Below are 7,500 nucleotides of genomic sequence, written 5' to 3'. Positions count from 1 at the left end.
GAAATTGAATTTGGCACAGTGGTTGTCGGGGCCGTTTGGTCAGATTTCGAGAATTGCTCCGAAAACGTCGGGAGCGACTAGTTTTTGCCCAAGGTTGCTAGCACCTTGGGCAGAGTCGCCAGCACCTTGGCTGGGCCGGTGCCGAAAGTCCGAAAATTTTCCGACCCCAAAAAAATAATAAAAAATACGAGCGCGTAGGAAATTGAATTTGGCACGGTGGTTGTCGGGGCTGTTTTCTCAGATTCCGAGAATTGCTCCGAAAACGCTGGGAGCGACTAGTTTTTGCCCAAGGTTGCTAGCACCTTGGGCAGAGTCGCCAGCACCTTGACTGGGCCGGTGCCGAAAGTCCGAAAATTTTCCGACCCGAAAAAAATAATAAAAAATACGAGCGCGTAGGAAATTGAATTTGGCACGGTGGTTGTCGGGGCCGTTTTCTCAGATTTCAAGAATTGCTCCGAAAACGTCGGGAGCGACTAGTTTTTGCCCAAGGTTGCTAGCACCTTGGGCAGAGTCGCCAGCACCTTGGCTGGGCCGGTGCCGAAAGTTCGAAAATTTTCCGACCCGAAAAAAATAATAAAAAATACGAGCGCGTAGGAAATTGAATTTGGCACGGTGGTTGTCGGGGCCGTTTTCTCAGATTTCGAGAATTGCTCCGAAAACGTCGGGAGCGACTAGTTTTTGCCCAAGGTTGCTAGCACCTTGGGCAGAGTCGCCAGCACCTTGGCTGGGCCGGTGCCGAAAGTCCGAAAATTTTCCGACCCGAAAAAAATAATAAAAAATACGAGCGCGTAGGAAATTGAATTTGGCACGGTGGTTGTCGGGGCCGTTTGGTCAGATTTCGAGAATTGCTCCGAAAACGTCTGGAGCGACTAGTTTTTGCCCAAGGTTGCTAGCACCTAGGGCAGAGTCGCCAGCACCTTGGCTGGGCCGGTGCCGAAAGTCCGAAAATTTTCCGACCCGAAAAAAATAATAAAAAATACGAGCGCGTAGGAAATTGAATTTGGCACGGTGGTTGTCGGGGCCGTTTGGTCAGATTTCGAGAATTGCTCCGAAAACGTCGGGAGCAACTAGTTTTTGCCCAAGGTTGCTAGCACCTTGGGCAGAGTCGCCAGCACCTTGGCTGGGCCGGTGCCGAAAGTCCGAAAATTTTCCGACCCCAAAAAAATAATAAAAAATACGAGCGTGTAGGAAATTGAATTTGGCACGGTGGTTGTCGGGGCCGTTTTCTCAGATTCCGAGAATTGCTCCGAAAACGCTGGGAGCGACTAGTTTTTGCCCAAGGTTGCTAGCACCTTGGGCAGAGTCGCCAGCACCTTGACTGGGCCGGTGCCGAAAGTCCGAAAATTTTCCGACCCGAAAAAAATAATAAAAAATACGAGCGCGTAGGAAATTGAATTTGGCACGGTGGTTGTCGGGGCCGTTTTCTCAGATTTCAAGAATTGCTCCGAAAACGTCGGGAGCGACTAGTTTTTGCCCAAGGTTGCTAGCACCTTGGGCAGAGTCGCCAGCACCTTGGCTGGGCCGGTGCCGAAAGTCCGAAAATTTTCCGACCCGAAAAAAATAATAAAAAATACGAGCGCGTAGGAAATTGAATTTGGCACGGTGGTTGTCGGGGCCGTTTTCTCAGATTTCGAGAATTGCTCCGAAAACGTCTGGAGCGACTAGTTTTTGCCCAAGGTTGCTAGCACCTTGGGCAGAGTCGCCAGCACACCGGCTGGGCCGGTGCCGAAAGTCCGAAAATTTTCCGACCCGAAAAAAATAATAAAAAATACGAGCGCGTAGGAAATTGAATTTGGCACGGTGGTTGTCGGGGCCGTTAGGTCAGATTTCGAGAATTGCTCCGAAAACGTCGGGAGCGACTAGTTTTTGCCCAAGGTTGCTAGCACCTTGGGCAGAGTCGCCAGCACCTTGGCTGGGCCGGTGCCGAAAGTCCGAAAATTTTCCGACCCGAAAAAAATAATAAAAAATACGAGCGCGTAGGAAATTGAATTTGGCACGGTGGTTGTCGGGGCCGTTTGGTCAGATTTCGAGAATTGCTCCGAAAACGTCTGGAGCGACTAGTTTTTGCCCAAGGTTGCTAGCACCTTGGGCAGAGTCGCCAGCACCTTGGCTGGGCCGGTGCCGAAAGTCCGAAAATTTTCCGACCCGAAAAAAATAATAAAAAATACGAGCGCGTAGGAAATTGAATTTGGCACGGTGGTTGTCGGGGCCGTTTGGTCAGATTTCGAGAATTGCTCCGAAAACGTCGGGAGCGACTAGTTTTTGCCCAAGGTTGCTAGCACCTTCGGCAGAGTCGCCAGCACACCGGCTGGGCCGGTGCCGAAAGTCCGAAAATTTTCCGACCCGAAAAAAATAATAAAAAATACGAGCGCGTAGGAAATTGAATTTGGCACGGTGGTTGTCGGGGCCGTTAGGTCAGATTTCGAGAATTGCTCCGAAAACGTCGGGAGCGACTAGTTTTTGCCCAAGGTTGCTAGCACCTTGGGCAGAGTCGCCAGCACCTTGGCTGGGCCGGTGCCGAAAGTCCGAAAATTTTCCGACCCGAAAAAAATAATAAAAAATACGAGCGCGTAGGAAATTGAATTTGGCACGGTGGTTGCCGGGGCCGTTTTCTCAGATTTCGAGAATTGCTCCGAAAACGTCGGGAGCGACTAGTTTTTGCCCAAGGTTGCTAGCACCTTGGGCAGAGTCGCCAGCACCTTGGCTGGGCCGGTGCCGAAAGTCCGAAAATTTTCCGACCCGAAAAAAATAATAAAAAATACGAGCGCGTAGGAAATTGAATTTGGCACGGTGGTTGTCGGGGCCGTTTGGTCAGATTTCGAGAATTGCTCCGAAAACGTCTGGAGCGACTAGTTTTTGCCCAAGGTTGCTAGCACCTTGGGCAGAGTCGCCAGCACCTTGGCTGGGCCGGTGCCGAAAGTCCGAAAATTTTCCGACCCGAAAAAAATAATAAAAAATACGAGCGCGTAGGAAATTGAATTTGGCACGGTGGTTGTCGGGGCCGTTTGGTCAGATTTCGAGAATTGCTCCGAAAACGTCGGGAGCGACTAGTTTTTGCCCAAGGTTGCTAGCACCTTGGGCAGAGTCGCCAGCACCTTGGCTGGGCCGGTGCCGAAAGTCCGAAAATTTTCCGACCCCAAAAAAATAATAAAAAATACGAGCGCGTAGGAAATTGAATTTGGCACGGTGGTTGTCGGGGCCGTTTTCTCAGATTCCGAGAATTGCTCCGAAAACGCTGGGAGCGACTAGTTTTTGCCCAAGGTTGCTAGCACCTTGGGCAGAGTCGCCAGCACCTTGACTGGGCCGGTGCCGAAAGTCCGAAAATTTTCCGACCCGAAAAAAATAATAAAAAATACGAGCGCGTAGGAAATTGAATTTGGCACGGTGGTTGTCGGGGCCGTTTTCTCAGATTTCAAGAATTGCTCCGAAAACGTCGGGAGCGACTAGTTTTTGCCCAAGGTTGCTAGCACCTTGGGCAGAGTCGCCAGCACCTTGGCTGGGCCGGTGCCGAAAGTCCGAAAATTTTCCGACCCGAAAAAAATAATAAAAAATACGAGCGCGTAGGAAATTGAATTTGGCAAGGTGGTTGTCGGGGCCGTTTTCTCAGATTTCGAGAATTGCTCCGAAAACGTCTGGAGCGACTAGTTTTTGCCCAAGGTTGCTAGCACCTTGGGCAGAGTCGCCAGCACACCGGCTGGGCCGGTGCCGAAAGTCCGAAAATTTTCCGACCCGAAAAAAATAATAAAAAATACGAGCGCGTAGGAAATTGAATTTGGCACGGTGGTTGTCGGGGCCGTTTGATCAGATTTCGAGAATTGCTCCGAAAACGTCGGGAGCGACTAGTTTTTGCCCAAGGTTGCTAGCACCTTGGGCAGAGTCGCCAGCACCTTGGCGGGGCCGGTGCCGAAAGTCCGAAAATTTTCCGACCCGAAAAAAATAATAAAAAATACGAGCGCGTAGGAAATTGAATTTGGCACGGTGGTTGCCGGGGCCGTTTTCTCAGATTTCGAGAATTGCTCCGAAAACGTCGGGAGCGACTAGTTTTTGCCCAAGGTTGCTAGCACCTTGGGCAGAGTCGCCAGCACCTTGGCTGGGCCGGTGCCGAAAGTCCGAAAATTTTCCGACCCGAAAAAAATAATAAAAAATACGAGCGCGTAGGAAATTGAATTTGGCACGGTGGTTGTCGGGGCTGTTTGGTCAGATTTCGAGAATTGCTCCGAAAACGTCTGGAGCGACTAGTTTTTGCCCAAGGTTGCTAGCACCTTGGGCAGAGTCGCCAGCACCTTGGCTGGGCCGGTGCCGAAAGTCCGAAAATTTTCCGACCCGAAAAAAATAATAAAAAATACGAGCGCGTAGGAAATTGAATTTGGCACGGTGGTTGTCGGGGCCGTTTTCTCAGATTCCGAGAATTGCTCCGAAAACGTCGGGAGCGACTAGTTTTTGCCCAAGGTTGCTAGCACCTTGGGCAGAGTCGCCAGCACCTTGGCTGGGCCGGTGCCGAAAGTCCGAAAATTTTCCGACCCGAAAAAAATAATAAAAAATACGAGCGCGTAGGAAATTGAATTTGGCACGGTGGTTGTCGGGGCCCTTTTCTCAGATTCCGAGAATTGCTCCGAAAACGTCGGGAGCGACTAGTTTTTGCCCAAGGTTGCTAGCACCTTGGGCAGAGTCGCCAGCACCTTGGCTGGGCCGGTGCCGAAAGTCCGAAAATTTTCCGACCCGAAAAAAATAATAAAAAATACGAGCGCGTAGGAAATTGAATTTGGCACGGTGGTTGTCGGGGCCGTTTTCTCAGATTTCGAGAATTGCTCCGAAAACGTCGGGAGCGACTAGTTTTTGCCCAAGGTTGCTAGCACCTTGGGCAGAGTCGCCAGCACCTTGGCTGGGCCGGTGCCGAAAGTCCGAAAATTTTCCGACCCGAAAAAAATAATAAAAAATACGAGGGCGTTAGAAATTGAATTTGGCACGGTGGTTGTCGGGGCCGTTTTCTCAGATTTCGAGAATTGCTCCGAAAACGTCGGGAGCGACTAGTTTTTGCCCAAGGTTGCTAGCACCTTGGGCAGAGTCGCCAGCACCTTGGCTGGGCCGGTGCCGAAAGTCCGAAAATTTTCCGACCCGAAAAAAATAATAAAAAATACGAGCGCGTAGGAAATTGAATTTGGCACGGTGGTTGTCGGGGCCGTTTTCTCAGATTCCGAGAATTGCTCCGAAAACGTCGGGAGCGACTAGTTTTTGCCCAAGGTTGCTAGCACCTTGGGCAGAGTCGCCAGCACCTTGGCTGGGCCGGTGCCGAAAGTCCGAAAATTTTCCGACCCGAAATAAATAATAAAAAATACGAGCGCGTAGGAAATTGAATTTGGCACGGTGGTTGTCGGGGCCGTTTTCTCAGATTTCGAGAATTGCTCCGAAAACGTCGGGAGCGACTAGTTTTTGCCCAAGGTTGCTAGCACCTTGGGCAGAGTCGCAGCACCTTGGCTGGGCCGGTGCCGAAAGTCCGAAAATTTTCCGACCCGAAAAAAATAATAAAAAATACGAGGGCGTTAGAAATTGAATTTGGCACGGTGGTTGTCGGGGCCGTTTTCTCAGATTTCGAGAATTGCTCCGAAAACGTCGGGAGCGACTAGTTTTTGCCCAAGGTTGCTAGCACCTTGGGCAGAGTCGCCAGCACCTTGGCTGGGCCGGTGCCGAAAGTCCGAAAATTTTCCGACCCGAAAAAAATAATAAAAAATACGAGGACGTAGGAAATTGAATTTGATACGGTGGTTGTCGGGGCCGTTTTCTCAGATTTCGAGAATTGCTCCGAAAACGTCGGGAGCGACTAGTTTGGGCAAGGCATGTTGTTAGGGAACAATAAGTCGATGAACAATGATAAATGTTTTCAACGTATCTTTTGCTACGAAGATGATATCGTCACGTTCACTTGTGGGGGGGGGGGGGGGGTATGATTCCACGGAGAATGGTTATGTTTTTCGGTGTAGTAACGAGCTTTGGTGTTTTTTTTCACTATTTTAACGAATATATTAGTTAAAATAATGAATAAATAGAAATTAAATATTAAAAGTACCCGAATAATATAAATAATAATTACTATTTCGTAAAAGAACTATCCACAGTACCTTTCCACTCTTCAAACCTCATGCCCGAATTAATATTCTCTAATTATTATCTATTTTTTGAATTAAAATAATAAAAAAATGTAATTAAAAATCATAAAAATAAAATAAAAATTTCATAAATTCATGTAACTTCAGCAGGAGCCAAATGGGATAATTTTCGTGATTTTTCGAATATATTTTGATATTTTTCTCTATTTATTATCTATTTTACTGTATTTCTTGAATTAAAATAATAAAAAAATATAAATAAAAACCAGAAAAATAAAATAAAATTTCAAGAACTCTTGAATAATCAACAGGAACTAATTGGCATAACTTTCGTGATTTTTAAAATATATTTCGATATTTTTCTCTATTTATTATCTATTTTATTGTATTTTTTTGAATTAAAATAATAAAAAATATAATTACAAACCAGAAAAATAAAAAAAAAATTCAACAATTATTGTAATATCAACAGGAACTATTTGGCATAATTTTCGTGATTTTTAAAATGTATATTGATATTTTTCTCTATTTATTTGGTAATTAAAAATATTTTCGAATGAAAAAATTAAATAAAAATAATTACAAGTCGGAAAAATAAAATTCCAGTTTCTACGGGTAGATAATAATATAATTAATGTTAGAAAAAAATTTGGTTAAAAAATAAGTTGAATAAGATATAAAATATTGAGAAATAAAAAAGTTGCTTCCCTCGGCATTTTCAATGTCTAGTGGTCATTTGGCTGATTTTGTCCATTTCACTACTATAGGGGGGGAGGTGTCCAAGGAGGGTGCTAGGCCAAGGTGCTAGCAACTTTGCCCAAGGTGCTAGCAACTTTGCCCAAGGTGCTAGCAACTTGGGCAAAGTTGCTAGCAACTTTGGCAAAAGAGGGCCTGCCGCGCCCCCCTGCGGCAGGAATGGTGGGCCAGTGGTGGCGGGCGGGCGGCACCACCACCCAACGGCGGCGGCGCTCCGGCGGCGCCGGCGGCGCTCCGGCGGCGCTCCGGCGGCGGCGGCGGCGGTCGGTCGGAAAATTTTTTTTTTTTTTTTTTTTTTTTTTTTTTTCCAGTCCCTTTCGGAAGAGGCCCGATAAAGAAAGATGCCGGATAAAGAAAGATGCCCGAATTAAGAAAGATGCCGAATAAAGAAGGTTGCTTGTCGCAAATAAAGAAGTTGGCTTGTCGGTAATCAAGATGAGGCCGGTGCGGTGCTTCGGCGAAGCCCGGCAACATGCATTCTTACGGGTTGGTATGGTATGATAATTTGTGCTCCTCGGACCATCATTGGGTGGAGTTCGGTCGAAGTCAGCCCCCAATAGGCGATTGGAGTGTCAAACGGCTGTGTTGCGTTGTGGGATGGCTCTCATCCGAAAATGGTGTGGTTAGTACGAGTTATGCT

This window comes from Erythranthe guttata, chromosome 3, assembly GCF_056151865.1.
Source record: "Erythranthe guttata isolate IM_541 chromosome 3, IM_541, whole genome shotgun sequence".
NCBI lineage: Eukaryota > Viridiplantae > Streptophyta > Magnoliopsida > Lamiales > Phrymaceae > Erythranthe > Erythranthe guttata.
Note: the sequence above shows the minus strand (reverse complement) of the source record.